Source organism: Vombatus ursinus, unplaced genomic scaffold, assembly GCF_900497805.2.
Source record: "Vombatus ursinus unplaced genomic scaffold, bare-nosed wombat genome assembly UNPS02014799.1, whole genome shotgun sequence".
Taxonomy (NCBI): domain Eukaryota; kingdom Metazoa; phylum Chordata; class Mammalia; order Diprotodontia; family Vombatidae; genus Vombatus; species Vombatus ursinus.
This window is the reverse complement of record NW_020954577.1, coordinates 47,407,917-47,423,966: the sequence shown is the minus strand read 5'-3', so window position 1 is coordinate 47,423,966 and position 16,050 is coordinate 47,407,917. Positions and strand designations below refer to the sequence as shown.

Here is a 16,050-nt window from a genome sequence, read left to right as displayed (position 1 = left end):
CTAGCCTGATGATGAACTTGGCTGAAGTTTCTCTGACAATATGGAGCCCATCAATGGGGCCCTACTGGGAAACTATCCAGCCTGGAAGAACCACCAGAGCAGAACCCCTAATGACACCACCATACCACGAAGCATCGGAGGAGGGGCTTCATGAAAACTCGGAATTATGGAGTGATGCAATTATAAGATCTAATGGAAATTTACAGATTCAGTGTCATATGACTCAAACCACCAAGGGGTTACTTTATAGACCTAGACAAAAGAATAAAAAGTCCTAGTATCTCCAGAGAAATAATGAAAAAAGTGGGAAGGAAGGGGGCCTGGCAGTACCAGATCCCAAACTATGCTACAAAGCAGTAATGATGAAAACGGTATGGTTGTGTTCAGTCATTTTTCAGTCGTGTCCGACTCTTCATAACCCCATTTGGGGTCTTCTTGGCAAAGATACTTCAGTGGTTTGCCATGTCCTTTTATTTTACTGAGGAGGAAACTGAAGCAAATAGGCTGAAGTGACTTTTCCAGGGTCACACAGCTAGGAAATGTCTGAGGTCAGATTTGAACTCAGGAAGATGTCTTTCTGATTCCAGGCTGGGTGTTCTATCCATTGCACCACCAAGCCTCCCTGCAAACTATACGGTACTAGCTAAAAAACAGAAAAGTTGGTTTAGTAACCAATTTAGTCACACAAGGCCTCAAAGCACTCAAACGTAATGGTAGCTTTGTACTCATTAAATCTTAGGATGTCTAATACTGGGTTAAAGATTCTCTTTTTTGACAAAAACTTCTGGGAAAGGTGGAAAATAGCCTAGAAGAAAATAGGTTTAGGCCATCATCTTGAACAATGCACCACAATAACTCCAAATGATACATGACCTTCATATAAAAAAAAGCCATGTCATAAATTAGAGGAAAAGGGAAGGAGATAACTTCTGATGGATTGAGGAAGAGCTTTTGACCAAATAGGGAATAAAGATAATACCAAACGATAAAATGGGCAATTTTTATTACATAAAATTGAAAAGGTTTTATATGAGAAAAGCAATGCAGTTAGAATTAGAAAGGAAACAGTTAACTAAGGGGAAAATCTTTGCAGTGAATTTCTTAGATAAAAGTCTAATACCTGAGATACATAGGTAATAGATATAATTGTACAAGAACAAGAGCCATTCCCCAACAGATACAAGGTCAGCGATGAACGTGATAATACAGAGAAACATGGAATGACTTACATGATCTGATGTGAAATGAAATAAGAAAAGCCAGGAAAACTAGATACACAACAACTGTCCCAATGTAAGTGGAAAGAACAACCATCATGATATGATGGAAACTAAATATTGTGAAATTATAAAAAACAAGCTTAGCTCCAAAGAAGGACTAGGTGAAGGCACCTCCTCCTGGCTCTTTGCAGAGGTCAAGGTCCATAGGTGTGGAACATTGCATAGAAAGTCAGGTTGTTTCAATGAGTTGGTTAGCTCTGACAATTTTTTTTTTCTTCCTCCTCTTTTAAAAAAATTTCTTTGTTATATGGGTTATCTTTCTGGGAGGGGGTGGACAAGGGATGGGGGGGATCTAGGCAATGTAAAACAAAAGATATCAATAAAAATCTATTTTTAAAAATGTTTGGGTATCCAGAGAGTGCCAACTAAGCAGGAAATATAGGGAGGGAATGTAAATCATGTAGCATTTTGAAAACTTGCCAGTTTTGCTTAGCAAATCACTTCCCAAAACTGAAAAGGGATGTCAGACAAAATCTCATGAATATCATACCAGTAAATATTTATAAGATTGACCTTATAACGCAGTTCTTCCAGGAGATAACATATAAATTTATCTCACAAAATATGACATCTAGAAGGAGATTGCCTGCAGGACTTTGTAGGAGAGAGGGGAAAGTGAAGGTAGTAGTAGTAGTGGTAGTAGTGGTAGTAGTAGTAGTAGTATATCATATAAAGTGCTATATACATGTTAGCTTTTATTAATATGAACATAAATCAATATGCATATTAGCTATTATTATTGTTAACAATAACAGCTAGGATTTCTATAGTACTTTCAGGTTGGCCCAGCACTTTACATATGGTATCTCAGTCGATCTATATTCTCCTATCTATACCATTGCGTGCCTTAGCCCTAAGAAGAAGCTCATCCCTTCTTGCAATCTGCTTCCTGGAAGAAATGGCCAGGACACTTCTCTGCTCCAATGTCCATATGAATAATTGGGATCATAGCCAGAGGGGAACAGGGCTTCAAAGACTTGGTCTCCTATGCAAGAGTTCTCATGAACCTATAGAATTTTTAATCTAATTCAATTAAACAAATTTGTATTATGTGTTTAACTCTGTATAAGGCACTAGAGATACATAAATGTAAAAGGCTGAAACTGCTATCCTCATCTTACTACTTTTGGTGCTGGAATAGTTGATTGACTAGCATTTATTATATGCTAACTGTGTGCCAGGCAGTGGGCTAGGTACTGGTGATATAAACACCCAAGTGAGACAGTCTCTGCCCTCAAGGATCTTGCATTCTAGGGGGGAGGGAAGGAGATACAACATTTCGCAGAATGTACAAAAACTGTCAGAAGTGTTTGGGGCTGGGGAGAGGCACTGACAAGGATACTTCTTTACAGTTCCAGCTATCCCAGAGCACAATGGGAGGTCCTTGTATTGGAAGACTTGAAAAGTGTCTGGATACATCATCAGGTACACATCATGGTGGGAATTCCTTTCAGGTGCAAGCTGAGCTAGGCTGCTGCTGAAAGCCCTTCCAATTCCCTTGGATCAGGAAAGGTCTCTTGAAGGCACTGGCACAAGACAGGTGAGAAAAGAGAGTATCTGAGGATGGCAGAGAGCCCGTACAAAGACGTACCGGTAGGAGATGAAATGTCATGTATGAGGAAAGCAAGTTCAGCCAGGTTGGCTGTCGCATAAAGTTCCTTGGGGAGAGAAACGTGTCAACAACTTGAAAAGGCTGAAAGTCGCTAGATCTCGTATGCCCCTTTAATTTTATAGACAAGGGGATAATGAATTATAGCTAATATGAATCTAGTACTTTATATACATTATCCCTTTTGATTCTCATCCCCGAGAGCTATTTTTTCATTATCCCCATTTTATAGACAAGGAAATTGAGGTAATGGGTCATAAGTAGGATTTGAACTCTGGTCTCTCCTGACTCCAGGTCCAGTATACTCTGCTGTCTCTGTGTGGTTCCATAAATTTCCCACAATTCGCACTTCCAAACCATGTCCTAACTCCTCCCAGCCAGCACTATTTTCCTGTGAAAACTCAGTCAGCAGCCGCTGCAGACAGTAGGATTAGGGCTAGGTAAGAGTCTTCTACCCAACTAGCTCCAGACTGTCTGAGAGAAAAAAAAACCTTGCAGAAAATTGCCACCAGCTCACCCAGTTTATCCTACTTTTTATTTTGCTCCAACTCTTTTTTTGTTCCTACTTTCAGTAGACCCATAGCAATAATGTTTCCAATGGTTCTGGACATCAGAACAATCAGCATCAGTACTCAAGGTGAGATATCCTATTTGCAGAGTTTAAAAAAATCTTTCTTGCCCAAAGTATTACTTGTCTTAAGCTCAGCCCTGTTTTTCTTTTTAAATTAATTTTTTTCCACTTAATGGTTTTTTTTTCTTTCCCACTGTCCCCACCCCCACCCCACCCCCCACCCCCGGCCACACACACGGTAAAAAAAAGAATAAAAACCCTTGTAACAAATATATAGAATCAAGCAAAATAAATTCCTACATTGAACACGTGCAGAAATGTTATGTCTCCTGCAATGACTTCATCACCTCTCAGTCAGGTGGGAGGGAACAGTCTTCATCACTGGTCCTTTGAGATCATGGCCAGCCATTGTATTGATGAAGGCCCTTAAGCCTTTCAATGTTGTTTACCAGATTATACAATGTTGCTGTTATTATATAATATCATCCTGGCTCTGCTCACTTCACTCGGCATGGGTCCACATGAAGTCTTGGCACCCCGCTCCATCTTCTTAGAGGCCCAGCTGAGGAGGGTGACTGGAGGGAACAGGTCCCTCCCATTTCCACTCCCCCAAACAATGGTTCTTGGGCCACTTCCAAGACCAGGAGGAAAAGGTCCTCCTCAGAATCCTCCCACCCTCCCACTGCAAAAACCATGCACACCCTAGGAACACTAAAAGGCAGAAGGGCTGAATTCGAGAGAGACACCAGAGACCCCACCTCTAACATGGGACCCCCACACAAGTGGAGACATTTGTCTTGTTATGAATAAGCATCATTAAGGGGACCTGGCCCCTGGCCAGCCGCAAAGCCCTTCTGGACCAAGTGGTCAATGGACAAGATTGTAAGAGCAGCTGCTTTAGAATGTGGGGGTGGGCGGGAGGGGGTGGGGGCGGGGTTATACTCCAGTCCCTGGGAGTTACTCTAGAAGAATTGCTAGGTCTGTTTTGTACTGCCTGCAGCCTCTTCCAAAAGGCAGCGTCTACAACAACCAGCCTCCTGCACGGATAAACGAGCCAATGCATGTAAAGGACTTTGCAAACTTTAAGGCACATGTATGTATGTACACATATCTGTAGGTGTGAAACCATGTATGTCAGTGGTTGTTTTGATAATTACTGCCTTCCCCACCCTCCCCATGCGTGGTAGGTCGGGGGGAGGAGGGGCAATGTCAAAATCCCAGGAAAACGATTTGGTCTCCAGGTCCTAGGCTCACTCCTACGCGGTGCAGTAAGAACACTCGACGAGGAGTCCCAAGACCTGAGCTCGAATCCTACCTGGTGACCTCGCTCCAGTCGTTTCCCTTGTGGGGAAGAAGTTTCCTCCTGCGAAGGGGGGGAGGGGGAAGGAAGTAGGTTGGAAGAGACTGGGGAATCTCGGAGGTTGGATGTGGGCTCTCCGGGTGGGTCAAACGAGGGGGTGGGGTCGGACCAGGTAGTGCCAGGTCCTTTCCTCCGCGGGATGCTCAGAGGGGCGGACGCTTGGCCGACACACTATGAGTGCTAGTCCCGCGGAGGGACGCTCTGTGCCAAGGTCGCCGGGCATGACCAGGGAGTGAGTGCCTCCAGCGGCCGCCTGGCACCCCCAGAGCCCCGGGTAGGAGCAGCGGGAGCAGGTGGGCTCCGCGGCCCCGCCTCCCCGAACCGGCGGCGGCCACACGGTGCACGGCGTGCAGCCTGGCCAGGGAGCGGCGCGGGCAGCGGGCAGCGGGCAGCCTGAGCCACTGCGGAGCGCGAGCCGGGCGGCGGCTCAGGACTTGCGGCCCGGGACGGCGGGCGGGACAGAGCCGGAGCAGCGCCGCCCCCTCCCCGTAATGTAGCCCTCGCCTCTTGCCTTCCTTGTGTGTGTGTGTGAGTGAGTATGCGTGTGCGTGTGTGTCCCGGGCCCGCGGGGGAGCGGAGCAGGCGGAAGGTGGGGGAAGGGGAGCAGCCGGGGCGTGCAGCTCCCCACCGACAGCGCCCCCCATCTCCAGCTGCCCTCCTTGGAGCTGGCTCAGGGCCCGGTCCCGGGACATCGGGGGCGCTGCCAGGCGGTAACCGGATCCGGGAGCCGGACCAGGTCACTTGTGGGTTGCTTAGAGACTCCCCGGGCTCAGACGAGCGGCCCCTGGCACGGAGGGTGCCCGAGTTCGGGCTTCGCTCCCCACTGCCCGGCGCCTGCTGCCCCCCCCCCCCCCCCCCGCCCCCGCCAAGGGCCGGGGGCCGGGGGGGGGGCGGGGGGAGGGGGGCCCGGGGCCCGGCGGGGGCGGGGGGAGGGGAGAAGCCCCGGCAGTAGCGATGGACGCTCGCCAAGGCCCCCAGATCCGGCCGCAAGCTGAAGGATGCTCGGCTGCGGGGGTGGGGTCTTGGGGGTGCACCAGCGGAGCCGCGCATTCCGGGGGCGGGCGGCCCACCCTGGGACAGGAGCCTGGGACACCGTGGGCAGCCTCTCCCGGGAGCAGAGCGCAGGCTGCGTTCGGAAAGTAACCCGCTGCCTGCGTGGGGGCAGCGGTGCTGAGCCCGAGCTGGCGGGGTTGGGGGGGGGAGCGAGGGGTGGGAGGAACAGGGGAAGGAGCCGCCTCCCGCCTCCTTGGGGAAGGAGCTCTCCGGAGGCAGCAGGTAGAGAGAGCGCTGTGTGCAGGCTTAGGAGAGGAGAAGACGAGAGGGAGGGAACAGGAGGTGGGGGGGCTGCCTCCCCTTTCCTTAGCATCCCTCCCACTCAGGGCCACTGGGAGGGCCCTCCCTCGGCAGGAAAGTTCACAAGTCTTGGGAAGCTTTGCTGTGGGCCGGGAGAGGATCTCGCCTTCATTTCCTAGGAGGGCCACGGGGGCATTTTACCTGCGTTAAGAATTATTGACAGCCAGATGATTTGACACCAGGTGAGAATCACCCTTTTAAAAAAAAAAAAAAAAGTTGTTCAGGAAAACCCAGGGATGGATCGGGATGCAGACGTTCTGCACCTGCTGGTTCTCTTGGATCCAGACCTTTGGTGAATTCGGTTTGAGAGTGACAGAAAGAAAGAAGAGAAAATGAAAAGTTGAGGGCAAAAAGGAGGAGGAGGAGAGGAAAGAAATGGTGTTGGTGGAGAAACATCTTAGTCTTTTCTGGTGGCTGGGAGAGAATATTTGGAAAAGCTGCTTGTCTTGTGCGTCAGTGTTGTGTCATCCAGTGCCAGAGCTGGCGGGGCTGGCTTTGAGAAATCACCTATTTCAGCCCAGAGCTGGGAGGGAGGACGGACATTTGTGGGATGACCTTTTCTTTTTTTCTTCCTCTGGTATACTCTTTGTTTTCTCATGAGGTTCTGTCGCAGCCTGAAGTTATTTAGGAGCAGAAGGCATGGAGGATGTGTGTGTGTTGCATATAGTGAGCTTTAAGAACATGAGAATTGGAGGAAGAGGAAAAATTCATCTAGTCCAACCTGAGGGGGGGCACCTCTTTTTATGTAGGTCTGGGGTGTACAGACCATCTCATGCAGTGTGAGTTTGTGTAGACATTCCCAAAAGGGGTGTAAGGAAACCCACAAGTAAGAAGGCGTGTGAGAATACAGTTCACACCAAAGGCTAAGAAGCAGGCAGCTGCTAGCAACAAATTCTCCCTCGACCTTGGGTCATCCTGGAAGAGCCCAATAGCAGACTAGCGATCCTAAAATGAACTTTTCACCTTTTTCAGCACTCATTCTGCCTTTATAGAATGCTTCTCAGAAAGCACTTTCCCCGCAACTGCCGGGTGAGGCAGGCTGCTAGGTAGATAGGACCGGTATTACATATCGTCCCCATTTTACAGATGAGGAAGCTTCAGTTCCCCAAGGTCAAGTGCCTTGTCCTCAGTCACATAGCTTAGGAAAGGTGAGGGCAGGGCTGCCCAGGAACCTCGAAGTCCAAAGCCAAGGTTGCTTCTAGTGCTACCCTCGTGCTACCACAATTCGTAAAGATTGGTAAAGGATGTCAGCTTGTTTCATGTGAAACTAAAAAAAGCAATTGCAAAATAACTCATCAGAAGAACAAAAGCAATTTGTTTACAACATGTTCTGAAATTATTGGATATTTCAGGCACAGAAGGAACACAGAGAAAAGTGATCATACAGATAGGATCTACACATATTTTAGGGACAGGACTCATGATTTCATTGGTGGAGGGAACTTCCACATGAGGAAATGCCTTCCATCAATGTAAGGCAATGTAAGTCTCAGCAATTTACAGTCAGAGTTTCCTGGAGCATTGAGAAGGTTAAGTGACTTACTCATGGTCACACGTCTGTTCGTATCAGAGCGGGGTACTGAGGGCTGGCTCTTCAGCCACTGTGCCGCCTGCAGATCACAAAAGAAGAGTTAGTTTCACGCTGCCTGTTTCGGGTGGACCTCTATTCCCTCCCCACCCCCAAGTTTATCTCAATGGTGGGGCTTTGAAAAATCTACATCTTAGTGTCACACATTTGGAAGGAGGATTGGGGTTTGGTGTGATTGAACATGATTATGCAACAGAAAGTTATCTTTAGGCAAGGTTTCCTTTGTCACCACACTCCTTATGCCATCTGCCTGCTAGTATTTTTAGAAAGAAATTCTAACATTGAACTGTTTTCACTCATAGCCCGACCAAATCAACCTTGATTTAACTGTCAAATACGAGGGAAGGTTGGGGAGCGAGCTGTTCTTTTAAAACAATATATTTTTGATGTTTTCTTATTGCTTTCCAGTCTTCCATCAAAGTCATTTCCTCAGACTCCACTTTTTTGTAACAAATTGTGCAAGACTTACCAACAGATAATGACTGACGCTCTTGATTGTGTATCCCATAGTCTACATCCATAGGCCCCCGCCTCTTTACTGAGAGAAGAAAAGAATCTTTCAGTAGCATTTCTCCATGCCTGAGATTGGTTATTATAGTCAACCGGAGTTCAGCCGCCTTCCAGGTGTTGTTATATCTAGGTTATTGTTGTCATAGCATAGTTGGTCTCTACCTTCCCTGCTTTGGAGTCTATGCCCATTTAATAGGATGCTTGTATTGTACAAAATTCAAGAGATTTGGGCTTTCGTTGCGACTAGATACTAAATGCGAGTGTTGCTGTCTTTCTTACTGACTCAGCCAATGTGTGTTTGGAACTTAGAAGAAGGCCAGGAACCCAACCTGGCTGTTCACTGTTTGGCAGTGAGATGTCCCTGTTGGAGGATAATATCCTGTTTGGGGGCGGGGGGGAGAAGAGCAGCTATTCACTAGAATGTTTCCTTGAACAGCTGACAGAGAGAGGGACAGACGTTAAGTGGTGAGCTGTGTCCTGTGGGCCGTGGGCTGCTCACAGAGGTTCTTCGATGCATTTCCAGGGAGAAACCTTTATTAGCTTGGGATCAAGTCTGGTAATGTTCCATAATCTTGGGATCGTGGGATGAGAGTTTTAGAGCTGGGAGGGGCCTCAAAGGTCATGGAATCAGATCTGGGGCTGAGGGGGACCTCGGAGACCATCTCGCCCTCCCCATTTTATAGATGAAGAAACTAAGTCTTAGGGAGGTTAAAGTTGTCACACAGGTAGTAAGGATCGAAGGTGGGATTTGAACTCAGCCTCTGTGGCTCTGGAACCAGTTCTCTTTCCTCTGTATTCAGAAACACAACGCTTAGCACCCGAGTCTGCCTTTGGTGTCCCCCGCACGGTGTAGAAGTCAAAGTCAGCCATCTTTTGATCACTGATGAATTGCTTGGGGGTCTTTTTGTACCTCTGCCTTCCCGTCATAGCCAGTTCCCAGGCAGCAGGATCATGACTGAGCTCCAGGTTGGTTGTGGTCAACCACAAAGGTCATAGGATCAAAGATTTAAACCACAAGGAACCTTTGAGATCGTCTAGGTCCAAGCCTCTCATTTCTCTTTCTTTTTTGGGTTGGGCAGTGGGGAGAAGTGACTTGCCCAGGGTCACACAGGTAGTAAGTGTTACGTGTCTGAGGCTGGATTTGAACTCAGGTCCTCCTGACTCCAGGGCTGGTGCTCTATCCACTGTGCCACCTAGCTGCCCCCAAAACCTCTCATTTCTCAAGAGGAAATACAGGCCGAGGCAGATGAAACAGCTTATCCAAGGTCACCCAGGGACCAAACAGCAAGAACCAGGGTTGGGGCAGCTAGGTGGTGCAGTGGATAGAGCACCAGCCCTGGAGTCAGGAGGATCTGAGTTCAAATCTGGCCTCAGACCAAACACTTGACACTTACTAGCTGTGTGACCCAGGGCAAGTCACTTAACGCCAGTTGCCTAAATAAAAAAACAAACAAAAACAAAAAAAGAGCCAGGGTTTACACCCAGGTCATTTGACCCCAGTCCCACATATGTGAATTTGGGGCTTATGCACCTGACTCAGCCTCTCTCTCCATGTCTGCATTCAGAAATCCCAGAGTGCTTCTTCTGGGCGGTTATCAGTGTTTTTCTGGCTTCTATTAACTTCCACCCCCCTGCAAAACCTGGATAGTAGATGGCTGATTCTCTGGACAAGAGGCATAAATAAATGTGCTCTTTTCCCTCAAAGGATGCTGACCAAGCTTAGCTTTTAAAATCAGATGCGAATCAGGTGCTTTAAGAGAAGCAAAATATTCTCAGTGCTTCCTAGGACTTCCATGATTTATTCATCAGCTGCTTCTGCTGTGTTCCTCGGCAGCTTGGTGTTATAGCTGCAATTTCGATATTGCACATACCCCTGCAGGGTTGGATGTAATGTTCCTACTGGTGCAGGAGTGGGGTCAGGATTGGAGAGCAAAGATAAATGGGAAGTCCAAGATCATTTCAGATACACCCAAGTTTGCTGAATAATGCATCAGTGGGGCGTGGACCTGGTAAAGATGGGCAGGTTGGCGTAACTCTTGCTGGCTTCCCTCGAGAGCAGGACAGGAAGACCTTGAAGTCCTTCATCTGACTATGTACGCTGGCTGTGTGACCCTGGACAAGTCACTTAACCTTTAAGTGCTCTAGGAAACTCTACAAGTTGCAGAGAAGGTGCCCAGGTGCATTGGATGGAGGAGTTTTCTTTGGGAATTCCAGCTACCACTAACGTAGTGGGCCAATCTCTACCCCAGTTCAGTGCTGTGGTTCATAATAAAGAGAGACTTCCACTACAGGTGGCCTTTCCTGGTCTCTCCCCCTTCCCCATTAATGAGGAGGTATCTGGAAAATGAGAAGGTTGGACTCCATTGACCCCTAAGGTCCCTCCCAGCTCTAAATCTCTGATCCTCCATGTATGTCTTATACATACCAAGCTCTTTACATGTTGTTTCTTGCATTAGAAAGTGAGACCCTTGAGGGAAAGGACCATGTATCTTGCCTTTCTTTGTATACCCAGCACTTGGCATAGTGCCCAGCACATAGTAGGTGCTTAATAAATGCTTGCCATAGATGGCTCCAAAGGGTTGACCAGACTGCCGATGGCATCCGTGACTTAACCAGAGGTTAAAAATCCCTGAACTGAGTGACTTCTCTGAGCTCCCTTCTGGTTCTAGATGGGTGTTCTTGTACTCCTAAGGTGACCCCTGGGATCTTGAAGGCTCTCCAGAAAACCAGCAAACAAACTCTGGAAGGCTCCCCTCAGTTGGAAGGCCTCTGAGGACAGGCTGCCCAAGGGTACTCTTAGCTCAGCTTGGGGAAGTTCATCCCCGGGGTGGCTGCTGGGGAGTTTTTTGGCCACAGCAGCTGAAATGAGATAGCATATGTAAAGCAACCTTGAAGATCCATATAAATGCCAGCCTGGGTAAATGAAGAGAACTGTCCTCTCTGGCACATGGCAGGCTGTGGCTTGCCTTTTATGGGAGGGCCGTGTGGGCAGCTTGGCCTCTAGGAGAATGATCAAAGGGCAAAGTAAATAGATGGAGAAGACTGACCTTGGAGAGGAAAACAATTCTAATTCTGCCCCCAAGTCCGTAATAGATCAATATTAGGGATCTCATAATCTCCCTTGGCCTCAATCATATTTAGAGAAAAGAAAGTCTTTCACACCTGACCCTTGTTGACCAATGAATGGAATAATACGTACCATTTCCTTTCTGTCTCTTCTTGTATTAGGAGTGGGCGGATGTCTCTAACCACGTTTGTGTACATTTTAGTAGCTAGGGTTCTGATTATTTCAACATCCTCAGATAGTCCAGGCTCCATTAGAAGTCACTGTGGTCAACTCCAGGCTTCAGAATTGACACTTTTCTGTTTTATAAAATTAGCATTGGAGAATGAGTGACCAGAAACTGCCGTGTAGGAAGTTGATAGAATCACAGCATTGCAGAGGTGGACAGGACGCAGAGGCCAGCCGATCCAGCCCTTCCTGGACTAAGAGTCCCCTCTGCCACACCCCAACAAGCGGTGATTCCCCCACCCCCGTCCCAGCCCCTGGCAGCCCATTGCACTTTGGGTGATTCTTCAGTCTCTCTTACATTAAACCAAGGTCGGCCTCTTTAGAATCATAGATTACAGGTGCCATGATGTAGCCCTGGGAGTGGGGGAAGACTTGGGTTCTACTGGTTTTTGACCTAATCTAGCTAGGTGACCTTGGGCAAGTCATCTAACTTCTCACTGCCCCCAGGCAACTTATTTAAAGCTTAAAGTTATGGAGTCACATTGGTTAAGAGAGAGATCCCCATGCTGATGAAATCATGGCGCGATAGAGCAGAAAGGGATCTCAGAAGCCACCGAGGCCAATACCCTGATTTTGCCGATGAGGAAACAGACCCAAGGAGGTGAAGGGACCCATCTATACCATAGAACCAGCAACCAAGGGTAAAAGACTGGATTTGAACCCAAGCCCTCTGGCTCCAAATCCCAAATTTTGTTCTGTTTCCCCTTGTTTCCTTTTGTTTACCATTTCCTTCCCAAGTCCAGAGTTACTCACAGTCTTAAGTTAACGTGTTGATCATGGGGTGAATGGCAAATCACATTAATTTGCTAATATTATTAACAATTATAATGTAGAATTATAATATTAATGACATAACTATTAATATTAATTACTAATATTAACTCACAGAGTTGATGTTTTTAATCAATGTCTCTTGCCAAAGTAGTAAAAGCAAAGAATTCTCTGCCTTTTCTATTTGAGCATTGCATTATTGCTTTGCCTAAATGAGTAGCTAAGTAGCTGTTTCCTCAGGGCCAGACTTAAGGCCCCACAAAATTCCTCCCCCACGCCTCTCTGGGCCTGGGGGTCCTTGACTGTGCCAGTGGAACAGGAGCTGGCAACTAGTGGGACGTTGGGGGTTGTCTGAGGGCTGGTCCTCAAGGTGGTTGCTATAACAGTGATGTATTTCGGGGACATGGTCACTCTAGAAAACCAGCAGTCAGCGTCAGAGGAGGGATAGCTAACACTAGGGATGTCCCAGGTCCTTGAAATCTTGACTCCATGGGCCTGGAAGGAGGACCCAAGAACTCTTGACTATGTCCCTGGGATAACACAGCTGTTCAATTGAGGGTAATGTCGAGTCATAGGGGTATAAAGTATCCTCAGGCCTTGAATCAGAAAGTATGGGCTGCATAGATGGTCTCAAAGGGTCCTTCTAGCCCTTGATTTATTGCCCTGTGATTCAGAATTAGAAAAGATGTTAGAGGCCATCAACTGGGCCTGGGGTCAGGAAGACCTGGGTTCAAATCCTACTTCAGACACTGTGTGACCCTGGGCAAGGCACTTAGCAAGTCATTCAGCCTCTCTCAGCCTCAGTTTCCTCATCTGTAAAATGAAAATAATAGCTCCTACCTCATGAGGTTGTTGAGATAACACACGTAAAGTGATTTGTAAACCTTCAGGCCCACTATCGATGCTGGCTGTGAAGTGGCAGCAGGATTCAAACCCAAGCCTTCTGTTTCTGTAGACATTTTCTTTCTGCTGTAGGGCTTTGAATAATATATGTCAGGTTTTCTATCGTGGTCTTTGGTAGCTAATAGAGTTTAAATATGTGTGCGTATGTATGTATGTGTGTATTTACATGTGTGTATATATGTAAAGGTATGGATAAAATTGCTGTTTTTGTCTATACATAACCTTTATTTCCAAACCTTTCCTTTCTCCTATTCACCAAATCACCCCTTATAAAAAAAAAAGCAGCAAAGCTAACACATCAGCTGCCTCTGACAGTATATTCACAATTCTCCATCCATAGTCCCTTACCTGGACAGCTCCGTGGGGCAGTGGGTAGAGTGCTGGTCCTGAGTTCAAATCCAGCCTCAGACATTTACTAGCTGTGTGACTCTGGACAACTCACTTCACCCTGTTGGCCTCAGTTTTCTCATCTTTCAAATGAACTGGAAAGGAAATGGCAAAGTAGTCCAGCATCTTTGGCAAGAAACCCCAGGTGGGGTCACAGAGAGACCAACTTCACTGAGCAGCAGACGTCCCCTCCTACTTCAGAGAAGGGAGGGAAGTGAACTTTCTCATTGCTTCTCGGGGCCAAGCTTAGACTTGCAGTGACAGTGGTCGGTTTAGATTTGGTTGTCGGTTCTTTCCATGGACCTTGTTGTAGATGTGGGCTGTAGCGTTCGACTCCTTAGCCTGTTTACTTCACCTGCATCAGGTCATGTGGGTCTGCCCTGGCCTTTTTGAATTCTCCACATTCACGCCACCAGGTGTGGCGGAGGGAGCGTGCCTGTAACCCCAGCTCTGCGGGGAGTTTCACTGCAGCGGACTTTGCCCCATTAAGGTTGGCATTAGTGAATATGGTGGGCTTTGGGGAGTGAGGGCCTCCTATGTGGCCTGAGGAGGGGAGAAGCAGCCTAGGTCAGAAACAGAGCAGGTCAAAGCTTTTGTTTTTATTAAGCCCACCATTTGTTGTTGTTAAGTCGTTATCAGTGGAGGCCAGTTCTTCACAGCCCCATTTGAGGTTTTCTTGGCAGTTTGCCATTTCCTTCTCCAGCTCATTTTACACATGAGGAAACTGAGGCAACTGGTATGAAATGACTTTCCTAGGGTCACATCACTAGTCAGTATCTGAGGATGAGTATGAACTCGGGTCTTCCTTCCTCTGGGTTTGGCACCACCTAGTTGCCCAGCCCATGATTGGCCCTAACACTTTCAGCCCAGGTGAGATGGGGAGAACCAGTCTTCAAAAAACCCCAAATCCATTACATTCATGCACTTGTTTCATGGTTCCTTGACAACAGCAACAATACAAAGGCACTTCTATGAATATTCTGCTATGTAGGAGGCCTGTTTTTCAGTTTTTAATCTAGCGGTAGGATCCCTAGGTCAAGTGGCGTGGACATTTTTGTTATTTTCTTAGCATAATTCCGTAGCTCATACATTTTTAAAAATATAGTTAGTCTTGAAGCAAACGTTTACTTTTCAAATATTCTTTTCTCCAGAGATTCACAAAAAGGGCAAACTAGTTTTAGCAATAAGTGAGGAACGGCCCTAAAACCGTTCGTCGTTTCTCAGAGCTTCCCCTGAGATTTAGCTGAGCTCTCTTGGCAGGGTAAAAAGAACAGGAAAAAAAGCATAACCAAAAAAACCTCAGCTAGTTTTCATTTCCATGGTTTCTATCCATCTTGCTTTTTCCTGGCTCTATCTTGGTGTACATTTTACAGGATTCTGAAAGTACAGACTCAGTCTCCAAGGATAACCTCATGACCATGCAAGACACTTTTGAGGAAATCTCTGATTCTCAGTTTCCTTATTTGTAAAATGAGCATAATTCAAATCAGTTCAATTCGGAAAACATTATGTAGTAGCTTAGCAAGGCCCTGAGCTAGGTGTTAGGGATTCATACAAAGACAAAGATCAAAAAGAGCCCCTGCCCTCAGGAGGTTACTTTTTATTGGGGAAATATACTATCTTCACAGCTAGTATAATACACTGTGTATGTAGGGGAGAGAGCAGAAGTCAAGGAGCATGTTTGGAATATTTGAGGAGGTAAAGGGCACTAAATACAAGGGTGGGCAGAGAAGGATTCCAAGTAGTCTTGGTACCCAAGCTAAAAAAAAGGGGGGGGGGGAAGGGACTAGCATTCCCTACCTTAGGGAGTATCATGAGAAAAGAAGGCACTTAGCAACCTTTATAGTGCAAGATTGATGTGAATTCAATGAATCAGAAAACATTTATTAATCACCTACTGTATTGTCATGTGGTGAGGTAACAGAGAGCAGCCACAGTCAGGAAGGAAGACCTGGGTTCTAGTGCTGCCTCTGGTATGTATTGGCTCTGTGACCCTGGGCAAAGGCAGCTTTCTAAAACTCTTTAAATTTCAGAGAAGGTGTTGACCTGTATTGATAGAGAAAGTTCCTCCCTAGGGCTCCCTACACCAGTGAAATCACAGGTGTGGGGAAACAGACAAAAATCATTTTTAAAAGTTCCTGCCCTCAGGCAGCTGATGTTCTATTGGGGAAGACAACAGGTTCTTATTTATTTAAGAAGATGCAAAATAAATACACGGAAGGTAATTATAGTAGTGATTTTATTAATAATTATTATTATTATAAAGGTAACATTTATTTAGTGCCTACTATGTGCCAGGCACAGTGCTAAGAGCTTTACAAATATTACCTCCTTCGATCTTCACAACGATCCTGTGAAGCGGGTTTTATTGTTATCCTCATTTTGCAGATGAGCAAACTGAGGCAGAGTTTAAGTGACTTGCTCAG

At 46.7% G+C, this 16,050-nt stretch overlaps 1 protein-coding gene across 5 annotated transcripts in view; it reads left to right on the top strand.

Annotated features, from left to right (window-relative positions):
- The first annotated feature begins 4,486 nt into the window (after nucleotides 1-4,486).
- The window catches only part of LOC114050585 (WAS/WASL-interacting protein family member 3-like), a 72,908-nt gene continuing 61,344 nt past the window's right edge, over nucleotides 4,487-16,050 (top strand). The window contains exon 1 of one of the 5 annotated variants that reach the window (XM_027872397.1): nucleotides 4,487-4,553. The gene's annotated coding sequence lies outside the window, so the exon portion shown is untranslated. Of the gene's footprint in view, nucleotides 4,554-5,049; nucleotides 5,114-5,245; nucleotides 5,309-5,478; nucleotides 5,557-6,138; nucleotides 6,356-16,050 lie in introns of those variants that run through there. The other 4 variants (XM_027872396.1, XM_027872392.1, XM_027872395.1 and 1 more) reach the window with 4 other exon arrangements.